Raw genomic sequence first — 18,117 nt, 5'->3', positions numbered from 1 at the left:
TGAGTTCGAGTTGAGTGGGTCTCTTTAACTGATTAACTCTAAATCTTCCATCATTATCTCTTACCGAAATCTTCGTTGTAGTTAAGATGTAAAGACTGAAGAGTTTCTGTTGTTGCAATTAAGTTTAAATACTCAAGATCTTGTGCTATTGGGACAAACGTGAGACTAAAATTTAGATTTATTTGTTCATTCATTTTTATTAATTTTAAGTTTCAACTTACAAACGACTAATTCTTGCAACATACTCATTTTGCTCCTGTAACTTTAGAGTGAAGAGCGGTGAAAAGAGATATTTATACTGTACGTTGAGTTATTTACAGTACGTGTTAGAACTTAACAAAACACTGGTTGCCAACATTAGAGAGAAACAGGATACGATGAGAATGAAATACAATGCACAGTAAACATAGTAAACATAGATTCAAACATAGCTGACCTAGAAGTGTGGTTCCAAGCCAGAATCCACTTTCTAATCATACAAAGCTTATCAAATGATTCGTCATGTCTGAGTATCAATATTTGTTACAGCCAAACAAAGAAAATTCAAAAAATTCAAAAATGGCATAAACCAGTAATAGACAGACCCAGAACTGTCAAAAACAATGACATGAACCAGTAATAGACAGACCACGAATTCTCTAAAAAATGGCTTTCGAATCATTTTCATTTCATATGAGCCAACCATGTGTTTTTTACGGCTGCCATGGCAGAAGGTAGACCTTCAAAACCTTTTCTTTCTCAACTTTGTCCAAAACCATGTGTAATCCAACTTAAACACCAGCCATGTTACATAATAAGGCATCCATTATTTTAAACCAAGTCCAAACGACAGCTTCGGCCGTGTTTTGTTTTTACCCAATAGCTTCATCTGATTTGATCTTTCTTCCTCTTCTTCCAATTTCTTTCTCCGCATGGCCTCTTCTTTCTGCCTTTGGAGTTGTTCCAGCTCCCGGTAGCATTCCTCCTCCTTCCTCTGCTGCTCTAATGCTTCTCTTTTTTGAGCTTCTTCCACTCTCCTTCGGTTCTCCTCAAGCATCTTATCCAGCTTCTCTCTCTCTCTACGAGCTTGTTCCTATGAGATACCAAGCCGCAATTTTAAGATTTTAGCATAAAACAGGTTCTACGTATAACAATAGATAAAGCCAATTAAAGAGATCATCATGAAAGTTTGACTTTGCAGAAACTTTAATAAATGTAACATCTTAGTTCATAATCAGTCCATCATATCAATCCGATGAAAATATTTGGCTCATTGCGGCTTTTAGTTTAAGAACACTATCAAGATTAAGCAATCAATATCAGACAACGGAGAGAACAATAAGCTACCTCTTTCTGCCGAGCCTCTATAAGAGCAGCTTCCTTTTCTTTTTCAAGTTATGCAGCAACTTCGTCAAGGAGTTTATTGCGACCTTCCTCGATTCGCCTTTGTATCTCGAGCTTTACTTCCTCAGAGTTCAGTCTCTCTTCAACTTGCTTCCTAATTGCCTCTTCAACTCTCTTCGCAGTTTCTTCTTCTAATAGTTTCAACTCCGCCTCCTGATAAAACAAGAAAAAAGTCAACCAGGAAAATGACCTTTAACACAGAAGAGCACAACACTTCTGTTTCCAATTAAATGTTAAACGGAAGCCGCAGTGTCAGATCCAAATAGGTACGTAACATGGCAATATTTCCTACGTAATTTATAATGAATGACTAACTAACCTTTCCTTCATCAAGACACTAAATACAAGCTTATGCTAATAAGGCATACCTCTCTAACAGATTTCTGATCCAAACAAATGAGTATTCAAACTGGTGAACAGTAGATAAACGAGGCACCAATTGCATCATCAAATATTACAAGTTGAACTATAGCAGTAGCTTCCTTCAGTAAAGCCTGTCGAGAAGAATGTCAAGTAACCTGTTGCAGGTTTAAAACTAATCACGAAAGCACTTCAATCCTCACATTAACTACAACTCTGACACAACCAGATTTATTAGATTTATTCAAATACAAGAAAAATGTTTAGGAATTGACTTTTAACAACAACCAGTGAACAAGAGCATATGATTCCACCAAGGAAAGATTTTCGTGCAAAAAAAACTCTCCACTCTATCCCACAAGGGTGACGGCAGAGTTCAGTTTGATTATATAACTTTTATTCTTTTACAGCATAGCTTCACACTCTTACTACCCATATTCATCTTGACCATCTAGTACAGATATACTGCCAACATTTTATTAGATGTTTGAAAGACGAGGAACTTCCACAATACTCTCGAGCGATTGATATAAGTGCGGTGAATTGCAACCCCCCCGGGTATCAACGGCAGAAAAAAAATTAGACACAAGATTATTTTCCTGAGTTCATTCAACTTCTCTCTTTTTTTTCGAGCGTACACCTTTTAAAGTTAATTGTTTTGCAATTGAATTCACGCTACCAGAAAATGGTCATAGCTTCCCTAAGCTATCAAGAGCAAAACCATAAAATTTTAAAACTGGAGAACAAATAGATTAACAGGAAAAGAAAAACAAAATATTATTTACTTGTGATTAACTTTTGCACAAAACGAGCCCATGATTTCCAAATATCAGATTTAAGTCATTTAACTTTCAGTGAATGCAACTAAACGGGGGGAACAAAGAACTCAAATAAAGTGCTCAGATGCAGAAGTAGACCAGAGGCTCCTATTCCGTTTCATTCACTTCTGAGGTCTGATGCACATATGCATTAAACATTTACAATCGATAACATCCGGTGATTGTAGAAGCCATAAGATAATTAACTCATACATTGGCGATGGAGAAAGGGGTTCACAATGATTGTCCATGTGTATCAGGCCATAAAAACCAGTACGACAGCTTGTGAAATGTCGAACAAAAAAATTAAGCACCCAAAGAGTTGCAAAACATATTCAGCGTCTTTCTACCATCAACTAACTATCACGTATCACCTACAATAATTTCTGACAGAATCCAAAGTTTCTCATGAGCTAAGAGAATCAAGAAGGTTTTCAAGGCCACAAGGCAAAGAATAAAGGACCCTTCAAAAACATATATGAAGCCTTTCTCATTCCTAAAAGAAAATCCATATGAAAACTTTTGGCAGATTTATATAATAAATGCCTAGACATCACCATTTGAATATCTGAAGTTGAAATATAGGAGCCTTATTGCAAATTACATGCAAATGTGATACAGTGCTAGTAGATACATAGTGTTCAAGAATTACGGAGTCATGACTTTGAATCGAGCAGTAGATCCCATGGATTATTTAATTCCACACACATAGAAGAGAAATAAGGATACTGATGAACCCAAGCTTGCAAGAAATTATACATAAAGGATAAAGTTTGAAACAATACTGAACTTACTCTTTACTTTAAATACAAGAGAGAAAAAAGATATATTATAGTATGCTAGTACAGACATGTAAAATGACAGTATACCTTTTCTTTTCTTCCTCTTCAATTTTCAACTTCTCAATAGCATTCTTGCGGTCTATAGCACCAACGCTCGGACTACTAGACTTGTTGTTAATAGGGGACACTGAGGAGCTCGTACTTCTACGACTCTTGTGACGCCTTGGAGTTGGAGAACGAATTGTGCGACGTCTTGGAGTAGGTGAACGACTTTTGTGTCGTCGTGGAGAAGTCGAATGACTTCCTCGTCTGTGCAATAAAACAAAACAGTAAGGAATACTTGAACAGAAATCAACTCTCAGAAAGCAGAAAAACTAATACCATGAAAAATCCCACCACCTAACAGACAGGTTTTCAATACAACATGTACAGTTACCTCATATATTATTAAGAACACCAATTGTGCTCCATTCATGAAATCTTGAAGCCCAAATCAAGCAACCAAAGGAAAATCAACAAAATCCTTCACCTGCTTAAATCCTATAAGAAAAGGAGCACCTATGTTCTTTCATTATCCTTATAAGCACCATGTTCTCTACGTCCCTGTCACATTAACCATTTGGGACTTAATGTTCTTCTGTGAAACTTTACTTTCATCGTGCATACATACCCTCAGATGAACATTAAGTCCCAAATGGTTAATGTGACAGGGAATGGGTTAGCTTTTTCAACCAAACAAACGATTTGGGCTTCAAGTGGACGTTATGTTGTACTATGGTGTTTGAACTGTCGCATTTTGCTTAAGGAAGATATTGTTGCTGTCAAAAGCTAACCCATTCCGTACTCGATGTTTTGAACTTTGCACCCCAAATCGTTTGTTTGACAGCAACAATATCTTCCTTAAGCAAAATGCGACAGTTCAAACACCATAGTACAACATAACGTCCACTTGAGCACGTAAACAGTAAAACAAGTTAATTTCCCAATCATGTTTAGTAAATAAATCACAATATACACCAAGGTCATCAAAATACAATCTTTACCACTTTAGTATTTCCACATCTATGTGCCTATATATAATTATGTATTGCCTATATACAATTGATTGATTTCGAATAAGGTATACAAATAAACAAACAGATATATAATAAATAAAGGATTACCGGCTACGGGAATAGAGAGAGTCGTGGTTGAGTGGAGAAGAGAGAAGAGACAGTGGAGAAGGAGTTTCAGAGCCACATTCTCGATCTAAATTTTGAAAATTTCGTTTTTTTGTTTCGGTAAAAATATATTTCCGAAATTTGCAAAATTTCATATTGCTAATTGAGAATTGATTGTATCCGTAGGATTGAAATAGATAGAGAGATGGGATTGGCTGTGTCTAGAATGTGGCTACAGTGAATGTGCCTCTATCCCTCCCCATATATATATATATATAAACTAGGATTATCGAAAAATAAAAAATAGAATATTAAAGAAATGAATGACTCACAGCCCAATTCCTTTTTTCTGTGACTCAACTTTATATCGCAATAGCTCTTTTCGAGAAAGGGAGAAACACCACTAGTTTGTGTTCAGACTTCCGACACAGCATGATGCAATGCACAAACCTGTGAACATATTTGTTATAAATCAAAACACCAATCATATTTTTTTCATCTACCAAACAGCGTTTTCACTTCTTAACATAAGCACTCAAGTTACCTTTAGGAGAGTGAATGCGACAATACTTGTACAGATCCTGGCCATATCTGGTTGCATAAGAACTTGAAGTAAAATAGTCTGTTTTCCAGTATGATATGGAATAATTTCCATAAAACAGCATATTACCATCAGTCGTCAAATATAACAGTTACATAATCTCAGGACACGGCCAGCCACAGATGCTCATGGAACAACAACCTGAGCCATAGACGGGGTAGCAGATATCCCAATTTTCCAGTTGAATTATATTTCTAATCTTCTCTGCTACTAGCTAAACCTCACCGATCTCTATTGCATGTACACCTGCCAACTCTACCTAGTCAAACAAAAACTGAAACCCTCTTGAACAATATCATCTCTTATCTTATTTACAAGATAATCCTCACAGATAAATGACGCACAATTTCAAAATCTTCTGCTCACCTACCAGCATCACCATCATAAAGTTGACAAGGGATCTCTTCCAACACCTTATGCAAACTGCTGCTTCGCCTTGGGCCCAGAAGCCACAGTATCCTCTTCCGTTTTGCCCTTTCCCCCATCTTTATCATCAGCACCATTAACATCTTTATCTTCAACACCATTAACATCTTTATCTTCAACACCATTAACATCTTTATCTTCAGCTTCTTCATTTTGATCATCATTCCAATTCAGACCCCCCTCACCTTCATCTTCAATCCTTGGTCGCTTCTTCGACTCCACCGTCTTCATATTTTCCACAAGACCATCACAATTGGTTGAACCAATTAGTTCTTGCTTATCTTCTTTAACTGTATCAAGTTTAGGAAATGTGGGAACATTACGTTCTGATATTCCAGAGCTTCCGGACTCAGTGCCCTTAGCAGCTGTGGAGCAAGCAGATAGCTTCATTACTGGACTAACATTTGCAGATATTGCAGACAGTATGTCTGGCCTTCTCTCAATATCGACCCACTGATTCCTCACCCAATCCTTGGAGATCCTTAAATTCTTTCTTTCAAAAGTTGAGAAGATATCTTCACCTGAATATATAGAAACAGACACTAATGTTCCTTACCAAATAATAGTCACTTATTAAGCAAGTTAACGACTTAATGCCCACAAACTCAACAGTCTTTGAATTTTTGACAAATCAATTGAACAGTACTGCATGAGCTGTAATGTGGCATAGGAAAAGAAAAACGCAAAACACAATAAGTATGGTGAAGGGCTTACCCGGAAAGTATACTTGCAGTTTATCATTTTCACAGTTGTCAATTCCAGTTACCACGCCTTCCCACCAGCCATAACTCCACACTGCATCCACAGGAGATCCAATCTCAAAAACAACCTTTGCAAGATCTTGGGAAGGGGGGTAAGGTCGGACTGTTAAGCGGCCTAAACATCTCATTCCCAGTTTGTCACGAGCTGCCAATCTGAAGGCAAGAATCCATTCCTAGACAATATAAGAAAAACACAAGTATTTGCTCCTTTTGATTTCCAACTGTCACATTCACCTGGAGTGCTAACTAGTCAACCAACATATCTAAATAGTGTTTTGATTGTCCTTGTTCGAAAACTTGTGGCTCAGTAATATGTTTATCACTGAAGGCCAAAAAATAAAACACCAAAAGAGTAACTAATTAGCCTAAGCCAACGACAAATAAGAGGAAGGACACCCCCTCATAGTTCAATTGCATGTGAAGGCAGTGGAAAAGATGAAATTTGATTAATACACAGACATACCTCAAGATTGCCACATCCATCTTCATCTTGCACATCATCATATGGAACCTTCGGTTGCTTTCGAGAAACGTGCAAGATTGTACACTTGAACCAGCACCCTCTGATTCCACTATCTTGACATAGCAACTCTACACTGTCATCAACCTTAAAAGGCCATGGCTGGGTCTCATCGTACTTAAAAGCTGTTGGTCTCGTACCCAGATGTCCAAATTTTATGTTCTGATATGTAGGTCCAGAGGCATCTACAGGGCTCCTCTCGGCTGACACTCTGAGACCAGAATTACTTGTCACAAACCTTTGACGGGAACTTCTAGTCTTCTTAGCTCTTTGCTTTATGGTGCATTCTTGACCTAAATCTTCCACTTCGTCTAATGACAAGAGGATTTTTTGATTGAAATAGCCCCGCAATCTACTCAAATCGAAGGGATTTACTTTATTGTTTTGGAACTGCCTTGAGCAGAGATTAATTATTGCTGAAGAATCATGAGGGACGACAGCTGAATATTTCTCATAGTGCTCAGGAATTAAAACAGTTGCAGGACCATCAACGCATTCTGCACTGATGACCTGAGCATGAGGTGTGATGAAGACTTCTCTTGAATGCGTATTTCTTAGGGTGACTACACGCGCAACTTCCCGATTGTCATGAAACCACCGTGCTCTTACCTTCTTTTGTCCTTTACGGTCTTCATACATATCCACCAAGTATGCGAGATAGCGGTTTTCTTCTTTAGCCATAACAAAAACAAAGGAATGCATCTGGACACGAGAAGAAACAGAGGGTTTTATGAACAACAGGGTTACTGAAAAGAGGGAGGATGTAATTAAAGTGTTGATGCTCACATTGATTTGGATCCCATTCCTAAAAAATGTGGGGTAATGCTTTAGCTGTTTACTACAGGTCCAGGAATCATCCGGCCAGAAAATGTCCGAACCATGACTTTGTAGGTTGCTTACAATTTGGTTCTGAGTTAAGAAACCACAGAGAAGAATAAATTCATAAATTAAACTGATAAATGCAAAAAATGAAAACATAGAAGGAAAATAAAAAGGTGGAAAAAAGGAAAAAATGAGGGGGTATGACGTGTAGCATTAAACATACCGTGTGGTCAGATAGATGGTCCCGTGAAGCATCAAATCCACTCATTGAGAAGTCCAGAGATCCTAAAGATTTTCTTGGTGACACTGTCAGTCGAAAAGTTAATATTGCTCAGCAAAACAAAACATTAAAAGTTCCATATATTACAGTTCTTTTAATACCTAACTCTCATGTAAGGTAAGATTCTAAGAAAACCTATGTTACATGGACACAACATATTTTAACAATAATCTGTGTCACATACATATCCACATGTCCATGTCGGACACACACGGACGCATATTGTATGTGATATATAACATAACCAAATGATTGTTTAGCCAATGAGGCTCAGGTTTTGATAGTTTGCCGTGTCAGACACTTTGTATCCGTGTCAGATAAGGACACACGTGTCTGTGCCAGTGTAACTTACAAGAAAACAAAACCCCTATACAAAATCTGGGTAATATTTATCAATGGTCAGCATATAGTGTTCGTGAGAGAAAATGCGTCTGAATATACACCAAACAGAAGTGATTGAATGTTTATAGAAGCAGAAATATTTTTAATACTGGTGTCACGAAGGATATTGGTGAGTCCTTTTAAAAGAGAACAGATCATCTTCGTCAAGGATCATTCATTCATCATCTGATCCTTCTTTACATAAAAAAACGTTACTTTTTAACGTCATTGTGTGATCCCCAAAATGATGAATTCATATCATGTCAAAAGGTAGCCTCTAGTGGTGCTTAAAGGAGGATTCAGATGTCAAACCTTTAGTCGTTGGCGCAAGTTATTCAACCTCTTTCCAGAACACTAATTATCAAGAATCAACTAGCGGATCAAAAGTTATGTCACTTTAGAATATAGGAAGTACAGAGCAAATACATCACTGGTGATTACGTGACATAGAACATGTCAAATGAAATTAATTACGAGTGATTGAGTTCTACTACATCTGCTTAACACAGAAAATACATCACTAATTTATTCTTAGTGACAATTCTCTTTCTTCTTTTTAGCTTCATTTTTTCTTCCTTATTCACTTTGTCCCAGAAAGGATCAGTAATCTTCTGTTACAAAGATAAAGGTAACAGGTAAGGATGCAATTTTTTTTTCTTATTTTGCATATGAAAAAAAATTCATTAAATGGGAAAACAAACTCCAAACAGTTAAAGCCGACAGTGTCAAAAGAGAACTACTTATCATTCCGTGCGTATTATCTGTGTCTCTTCTCAAGATAAATTAGCTTGCGGCATGTGGCACAACAGTTACATGACTACTTAAATGATATTCTTCGTGGGTTTAACTTGCGCCCTGACGCTTTTAGCATTTTCTTAACTGCAAAAACAAAGATGTGGGCATGCGACCTCCTATATGTGGGACTCCAGGAATCATTGCTTTACCAGCATGTCACCACGTGATAGTGTATTTATTACTTGGATGAATGGTAATGTTTTAAATACAGTTTAGCACTGAAGTACCCCACTTTCATCCTAGACAGACCTTTAAGGAAACCTCTAACTATTAGGTGGCACCAAATATGGAGGTTGCATTGGAAATGGACTGACTTGAACCCTACTACGTCCTTCCAATGGTGGAGTGCATTGATAAGTCAAGCCTGCTAGCATGGGAATCTAAAATAAAGAGCCATGAGGGACGGACAATAAGAATACAGGATACCCAAAATCTATAGCCCAACCAAAAGTATACCTTGCAAAAGAGAAACACGTCAGGGGGCTGGATATTTTTGTCCTAAACAGTTCAGATTTGTTCTCAAGATTAATTAAGAAATAGCAAGTTATCAGCCGTACAGTGACAGCACTCATAAAGGAAAAAAAATTAAAGTAGAAAACCTTTCAAAAGAAAAGTTCCTCCAGGATCCTCAAATCCAACCTTACTCCCTATTACCGACTTTAAACCAATTTCACTCCAATCCACATTCTAAATTCCTTGTAAAAAAAAACACTTTCATCCTCAAAATCCCTTAACTAAACCCTGAAACCTGGCACAATAATCCTCTACATAAAAGCATGCCTTTCTAAACAAAATATGTTTGTCCTTAGACCTGAGACCGCGTCAAGTTCTCAAATTGAAAACAAATTGATGCCAATCCGCCCGACTCTTCAATTGTCAACTCTTCAAATTGATTTAAAATGTAAATGAGATATAGAAAAATAAAAAATCTATATAAGTTGGAAAGACATACTTGAAAAATCTCGTGAAGAGTGGCGTTGCCTCAAGAGTGAAGAAGTAAGCCAATCAACAACTTCTCTTTCGGATCTCCATTTAAAAGAAGAAGTAATAGATTTTTGAGAGCCATAAAGCTGAACAAACTCATCTGAACATAAACCATATGCCTAAGATCGACTTCTCTCAGTGCCCACTACAGCAAGTATTGAATTCCCACTAGTATCTTTAAAAAAATAGCGTACCAATCTATTACCCTTCTCTTGTTATACAAACACTTCTTTCCATTCCAAAAATCCATTCATAATGATTACCTCAAAACAATGAATGGGTTACTGTAAAACTACATGTATATGAAGTCAGAGAGTTTGGAAGAAGAAAGATAGAGGAATGGGTAGATCCTACCTATTTTTTTCTCTCACTTGGAAATCTCAATTTTGCTACTGTGTAGGAGCAGAGTACTGAATGTTACTGAGCGAATAGTGATGTATGTATATGGGTATTCACTTTTTGAGGTTTGGTGTACTGGACTATGGGTATGGTTTTTTTATTTTTTAACCAAACCAAAAAAAACACAAACCATTTTTAAGAGAAACATCAAATTTTCGACATCAAATAACGCGGTTTTGGATAAACCGCGCTATATACCCTAAGCAGTTTTCTCAAATCCCAAGCTCCGGCGTGCTATAATCTTTTTAACCCTCTTAATCCTGTGTGGTTCTCTTCATTTTTCATGTGCTCTCTAATCCTAAACTCATCTCCTTAGCAAAAAAAAAAAAAAAACATAAACTCTTGACGATTTTTCAATGGATTATTCATCTTCTTATGATTCATCTTCTTCTGATTCATTTTTTGATTCTTCATCGAGCTCGAACCCTTCAAATGATAACACTGCAATTAAAACTCATAAATTAGTGGCTATTGCTCTACCTTTGGTTCGACATCGTCTGAGTTTATTGCGTTAGCAAGAAGCAGAGTCTTTTTATAAACCACATAGTGGTTCAAAGAAAGGAAGAAAATACAAGAACCGTCATTACGAGGCAACACTGGCTCGTGTAAATGCTAACTACTTTGGCGCAAATCCTATATTTCATGACCACGACTTTCGACGCCAATTTCGTATGGGTCAGTCATTATTTACTCGTATTTTCAATCATGTTAACCATAATATATCATATTTTCAACAAAAAGTTAATAGTGCGGGTAAGTTTGGGATTAACCCAAAAATTAAAGTAATTGCTGCTATACGAATGCTTACTTATGGGTCTTCAGCTGATCTAGTAGATGACATGTTACATGTTGCTGAGCCAACTGATAAACGTAAAATGATAGTTTTACTCACAACTAAATGATAAACTTCAAACGCAACTAAAACTAAAACTATTTTCGTGTCTAATTTATCAAAGTTTTTCTACTCTCGAATGCTATCGCAATAGAGTTGGAGTAGAAGATTCGTTCCACTCCAAGTTATTTAGTATTAGCATTTTCTATTATTATTGGTCTTATCCAAAGTTAATGAGAGTAATGTTGGAAATTATATTACGATGTCAATTCAAATACTAAACAAGATATGAATAACGAAATGATGGAAATACTAAGGGTTGAATCTAGATAAAGAATTAGGGGAATTTGATTCTACCTTGAATCCAACTTAATAGACTAGCGTAGATTGTTGTAACCCAATTCTTACGTTCTTACGAGAAGAATTGGTCGTTCTAATTCCTAATCATTCATGGCAATCTCTACCAACTAATGACTAGCATGTGAGGAAGTTCAACCTATTCTCATGGCGAATCAACTACCTTCTAGAGTGGAATAGACTCTTACAACTATTTCTATACTGCACAATCAAGTTTTCATCAAGGCTTCATCAAACCCCTCTAATGGAAGTTTAGCATTGATTCATCAAACTATCATTTCTACTTGAATTTAAACAAGACATAATATAAAGATGATAAATTTACGATCTTTATCTAATCAAGAATTCAAAACTAAACTAATAACTATGAAATGATTAATAACTAAATGACTGAAATTAAATCTAATTATTTTAATAATTAAACTAGATTATGATTAACTAATTATGAAATAAAGACAAACTAATTTATGAATTTAACAATACTAAAACTAAATAAGAATTTAATCAATAAACTAAATCGGAATTAAAAACTAATACTTTATTATAAAACTAAATATGATTCTCAAATAACAATCAACTTGTTCTAACTAATTAATTGAAAGGTAAAACTAGATCTAAAATAAGATATGAAAAATAATTAATGGAGTCTAAAGCTAGATCTAGAATTCTATGCTAATGCTACCTAATTTTCTACCTCCTTAAGAGTTGAGTCTTGTGTGTTGAAATGGAGGAGACAAGATTCACATTTTCATGCATGAGCTGAGGAGCCATGTTTTGGGCTGGAAAATCGAGCCCAAAACCCAATTTCTTCAGTCCATAGAGATATTTTAAGCTGGATTTTGTTTGAATAGACTTTTCGTTCACTTATGTTCTTCTGATTGGGTCAAGGTTTGGACAATTGGAAAGCTCTTTCCAAGACGGTCGTTTTGACATAAGGTAGGCCTAATTCCGAGGTTTTAGTCCAAAGATACGGCCTTCAGAAGTTCTGCTAATTTTTGTGCGTTGTTTCTGCCCGCGTTGACTTTGACTTTTTAGCTTTGACCGGGCTTTAAAAAGGCTTTTTCTCCTTAAATCTTGGCTTTTAATCACAGAACTTCTTAGCAACCAACCCTTGCTCCTTTATCTCACCAAAGTGACACATTTCTGCACATAATTGACTCCAATGCCTGAAATACATAAAAGCACGTAATCAGCATTAACTCTTATTTATTACTCGCATAATTGGTCTAAAAGTATTATTGTTAGGAGATTTAAAACTACAGTTTTGGGCTCTTATCAAACCACCCCCAAACAGCATTTTGCTTGTCCTCAAGCAAATATGAGAAATTAGAATAAGTGACCAAAAAATGAAGTTCTAACTACTCGTTTTGCAAGTCGCGATTGCATTGACCATATCTGAACAAGGCGCTTAAACCACTAGGAATTCCCTAGTGGGCCGAAGTTATAGTCTCGTGAGAGTTTTCCATAAAGTTACTCACAAACTTCATCTATACTACAAATCCACTAAGAAATAAAACTATTGTTTCCTTCTTTATGTCTAAACTATCTATACATCTCACTTAGCAATGAATACGTAATAATCAAGTCTAAACCTAAGCTAATATATGCATAATAATCAATCATCTACTTAATAAACATATATACAATGAGTACTACTATGAAATGCACTAGCGTGTCCATTTCTGAAAACTTCGAAATAAGCGTCCTTAAGTAGGTCCTCCTCACATAAATGTCAAGACAAAAATACTCGATTTTTCCTCAAGTTTAAGTTACTCCAAGTATCACGGTGGGCACACTTTACCTTACAATCTCAATGACACACAAGGAAGCCGGAGTCGATCAAACACATCTATCACTTACTATCACACTAACTTATTCCTAATTAAGCTAGAGGTCTTTATTAGGTGTTGCGGGGATTAGGAGATGGTTTAAGAAGGAAGAAAATGGATATTCAAAATGGACAAGTCTGAGTTAATAGAGTCTTCATATTATGTAACTAGAGAAAACTTTGTTCTTACTTTTGCTTCTACACTTTGTTTCCATCCTTAGCCATTTTTTTTTCTTTGGCTTTTGACTCCTTTGATTCTATTTTTTTGGAGTTCTAACTCTTTATGTTCTTTTATTTGTTTTTTTTTTATTTGGATGGAAACTTCCTTTTCTTATTTGAAGCGACTAACAAATTCTTAATCTCAAAGGTATTTCTCTTTTCTATTCTTTATCTCTATTCTCAGACTCATTCAAAGAATGGGTAGGCTGATTTTGATTTTGATTTTGTTTTGTAAAAGGTTAAAGGATTTGCGGTTTATGAAAGGCTAAAGAAAGGCTCAGAGGGGCGACTAGCGGAAAATAATTCATAGGTTTGAATTTCTGGCTATATCGATCCAAAGAGGGCATAAATTCTCGCTTAGGATATGGTATAGTGATCAAGCAAGTGGACGTGTGATTTTTCTATCCGGATTTTACTTCTCCCTTGTGTCATTTCTCAAATGTTTCACTCATATAAGGCTTTAGGCTATATTTTCACAGGATTTGTAGAATAAGTACTCTAGCCTAGATTTCAGAAACTTATTGCCAAACAATCATAGATACGCATGTAATATATTTATAGATAGATGCAAAGATTATTACCTACATATTAACCTAAGTTTCTAAAAATTATTCTAATGCAAAAGCTACATGAGACTTCTAGATTATTTAGAGCATAGGGAAAGAAAACAATACCAATATTCCTAAGTGTATAGCATAACTTTTTATTTATATTTTTGAAATTTTTGAATTTTTACTAGAAAACAAGTGCATATTGTACATATCTATATCCTAACAGATGCCTTAATTACGGGCGCGCAAATCAAATTTCTTCGAGTTTTTTGCTTGCAAGGCATCGGTCGGCCTGGTAAAACTCAAGTTCTAGGCGCTTAAGCGTGGGGGGCGCTCGAGTTTTGCCTTAATAGGGCGCGGGTTGCGCTTCGTGTATTTCTGCGAGAAAAAATTCAGTTCTGAAACAAACAACCACAGTTAGGATCAAACAAGGGTGGGTGGGTTATGGGACTCTAGAAGACTAACAATACTAAAGAAAACAATACTAACGGGAACTAAGATGGCAGCGGCGCCATTTGATAAACGTAAAATGATAGTTTTACTCACGACTAAATGATGAACCTCAAACGCAAGTAAAACTAAAACTATTGTCATGTCTAATTTATCAAAGTTTTTCTACTCTCGAATGCTATCGCAATAGAGTTGGAGTAGAAGATTCATTTCACTCTTAGTTCTTTAGTATTATCGTTTTATATTATTATTGGTCTTATCCAAAGTTAATGAGAGTAATGTTGGAAATTATACTATAATGTCAATTCAAATACTAAACAAGATACGAATAACGAAATAATGGAAATACTAAGGGTTGAATCTAGATAAATAATTAGGGGAATTTGATTTCACCTTGAATCCAACTTAATAGACTAGCGTAAATTGTTGTAATCCAATTTTTACGTTCTTACGATAAGAATTGGTCGTTCTAATCCCTAATCATTCATGGTAATCTCTACCAACTAATGACTAACATGTGAGGAAGTTCAACCCATTTTCATGGCGAATCAACTACCTTCTAGAGTGGAATAGACTCTTACAACTATTTCTACACTACACAATCAAGTTTTCATCAAAGCTTCATCAAAGCTTCATCAAACCCCTCTAATGGAGGTTTAGCTTTGATTCATCAAACTATAATTTCCACTTGAATTTAAACATGACATAATATAAAGATGATAAATTTACGATATTTATCTAATCAAGAATTCAAAACTAAACTAATAACTATGAAATGATTAATAACTAAATGACCGAAATTAAATCTAATTAATTTAATAATTAAACTAGATTATGATTAACTAATTATTAAATAAAGACAAACTAATTTATGAATTTAACAATACTAAAACTAAATAAGAATTTAATCAATAAATTAAATCGGAATTACAAACTAATACTTTATTATAAAACTAAATATGATTCTCAAATAACAATCAACTTGTTATAACTAATTAATTGAAAGGTAAAACTAGATCTAAAACAAGATATGAAAACTAATTAATAGAGTCTAAAACTAGATCTAGAATTCTATGCTAATGCTACCTAATTTTCTACCTCCTTAAGAGTTAAGTCTTGTGTGTTAAAATGGAGAGACAAGATCCACATTTTCCTGCATGGGTTGAAGAGCCATGTTTTGGGCCGGAAAATCGAGTCAATAACCCAATTTCTTCAGTCCATAGAGGCATTTTTAGTTGGATTTTGTTTCAACAGACTTTTCATCTATTTTTGCTCCTCTGATTGGGTTAAGGTTTGGACCATTGGAAAGCTCTTTCTGAGCCGGTCGTTTTGACATAAGGTAGGTCTGAGTCCAAAGATACGGCCTTCGGAGGTTCTACTGACTTTTATGCGCTGTTTCTGTTTGTGTTGACTTTGACTTTTCAGCTTTGACCTGGCTTTAAAAATGTTTTTTCTCCTTGAATCTTGGCCTTTAATCACAGAACTTCTTAGCAACCAACCCTTGCTCATTTATTTCGCCAAAGTGACACATTTATGCACATAATTGACTCTAATGCCTGGAATACATAAAAGCACGTAATCAGTATTAACTCTTATTTATTACTCGCATAATTGGTCTAAAAGTATTATTGTTAGGGGGTTTAAAACTACAGTTTTGGGCTATTATCACCAATTGTTCATGAATGCATGCGCTATTTTTGTGATATAATTATTAGAATTTTTGGAGGTGAATACTTGCGCAAACCAAATGTTGCAGATATTCAGCGTTTGCTTGAAGAGTCTGAGGAACGCGGATGGACTGGAATGCTATGAAGTATTGATTGCATGCATTGGCAATGGAAGAATTGCCCATCTGCATGGCAAGGGTCTCACACTGGCCATGTGCATAAACCAACATTGATTTTGGAGGCGGTTGCTTCTCATGACACGTGGATTTGGCATGTTTTTTTTTGGAATGGCGGGTTCTCACAATGATCTTAATGTGCTTGACCGCTTACCAATATTTGATGATGTAGTCAATGATGAAGCTATTCCTTGTAACTACACTGTGAATGTCCATCATTATGGTATGGGCTATTACTTGGCTGACGGTATTTATCCTAATTATGCCACCTTTATTCAAATGATTGCTAAACCAACTGTTACACAAGATAAATATTTTGCAAAGAAGCAAGAAGCTGCTAGAAAAGACATAGAGCGGGCGTTTGGTATATTGAAGTCGCGTTGGCCTATTTTAGCGAATACGTGCAGGTTATGGTATTTGGAGACCATGGCTACTATTATGAGAGCTTGCATCATTTTACACAATATGATTGTGGAAGATGAAAGCGAAATAGATATCCCACAATATATTCCTGAGTATGAAGTGCCACATAGAGAAGGTGCATCTGAAGATCAACGCCACTTTGTTCTATCTCGTTGGGCATCTACCGTCGAGAGGGTTCGTTCAAAAGTTGTTCATGATAGATTGAAGAATGACTTGGTCGAGCATTCGTGGAGTAGGCATGGGCGGCGTGGTTAGATTTGATTTCTATTTCTATTTGCATTTCATTTGGACTTTGTGTTTATTTATCGTTTCAATTTCTATGTATTTGTGTTCCAAGTTTATTTCTATGTATTTGTGGTTTTATGAAAGGATTTGTGTATATGAGAATTTTGAAAATACAAAGTAGACTCTGCCGAATTTTTTTTAGAATGATAAAAAGTATCAACTTTAAATTAAGGTAACTTAACTCAAATTAAAAGAAAATATTCAATTAAAGTACATTCTAATTAAAATCAAAATACAAACTCAAATTAAAGTACGTCATAAATTAAAAGACAAATTAAAAGACTCAAATTAAAAGGCATACAAACTCAAATTAAAAGACATACAAACTTAAATTTAAACTATGCACTACTTTGACTACTACCAGTGATATTGCCGAGTCGATTCTTCATTTTTTGTAAAATTTCTGCCTTTTTGAGTTGCCAAATTTTGCGCTCATCTTCGGGTAATCCTTCTAATTTTATTCCTAGTATTTTCGCATCATTTTCATCTTCTCGAACTCAGAGCGCATCTTTCTTCAATTGAAGTTTTTCATATTCCATCTCATCTTTCTTCAATTGTCTTTGAGCTTCCAAGTTATAGCTTTCTTTGGTGGTTTTAGAAAGTTCCACCAGAAAATCATCAAGTTTCTTAGCGGATTCCTCCACTTTAGAATCACCTTCTTTTTTCTCTTTTTGCCTTCTTCTCTTTTCTTCTTTCTTTCCAACAGGCATATCCTCAAGCCCATCAACTTGGTGTGGATCATAATCCATTGGTTGAGTTGTCGCAGTTGATATTGGAACTGATGAACCTCCTTCCCCACTAATCATTTCTCAACTGTAGCATCTTCTATTTGGGTGAGTCTTTCACTATATTATAGC

General features: G+C 35.6%; 1 long non-coding RNA gene and 3 pseudogenes across 3 annotated transcripts; 1 reads left to right on the top strand and 3 right to left on the bottom strand.

The window, feature by feature from the left end:
• Positions 1–401: 401 nt before the first annotated feature.
• On the bottom strand, positions 402–1,883 carry LOC147517754 (uncharacterized; annotated as a pseudogene). The gene is made up of 3 exons (XR_015213088.1): positions 1,722–1,883; positions 1,327–1,536; positions 402–1,072 (listed from the first exon to the last, which is right to left on the bottom strand). The product of XR_015213088.1 is annotated as an uncharacterized LOC147517754 (transcript).
• Positions 1,884–3,452: 1,569 nt separating this feature from the next.
• LOC147517753 (uncharacterized) lies at positions 3,453–4,618 on the bottom strand. Its single transcript, XR_015211542.1, has 2 exons — positions 4,507–4,618; positions 3,453–3,652 (listed from the first exon to the last, which is right to left on the bottom strand). It is a non-coding gene; the product is annotated as an uncharacterized LOC147517753 (long non-coding RNA).
• Positions 4,619–5,151: 533 nt separating this feature from the next.
• On the bottom strand, positions 5,152–10,462 carry LOC147517752 (uncharacterized; annotated as a pseudogene). Its single transcript, XR_015211541.1, has 7 exons — positions 10,042–10,462; positions 7,857–7,939; positions 7,598–7,720; positions 6,755–7,513; positions 6,245–6,464; positions 5,471–6,051; positions 5,152–5,363 (listed from the first exon to the last, which is right to left on the bottom strand). The product of XR_015211541.1 is annotated as an uncharacterized LOC147517752 (transcript).
• A 642-nt stretch (positions 10,463–11,104) lies between these two features.
• Positions 11,105–17,230, top strand: LOC147517751 (uncharacterized; annotated as a pseudogene).
• The last annotated feature ends 887 nt before the right edge of the window (positions 17,231–18,117 follow it).

Source organism: Coptis chinensis, chromosome 2 (genome assembly GCF_015680905.1).
Source record: "Coptis chinensis isolate HL-2020 chromosome 2, ASM1568090v1, whole genome shotgun sequence".
NCBI classification, from domain to species: Eukaryota; Viridiplantae; Streptophyta; class Magnoliopsida; order Ranunculales; family Ranunculaceae; genus Coptis; species Coptis chinensis.
This window is presented reverse-complemented; position numbering and strand designations above follow the sequence as displayed.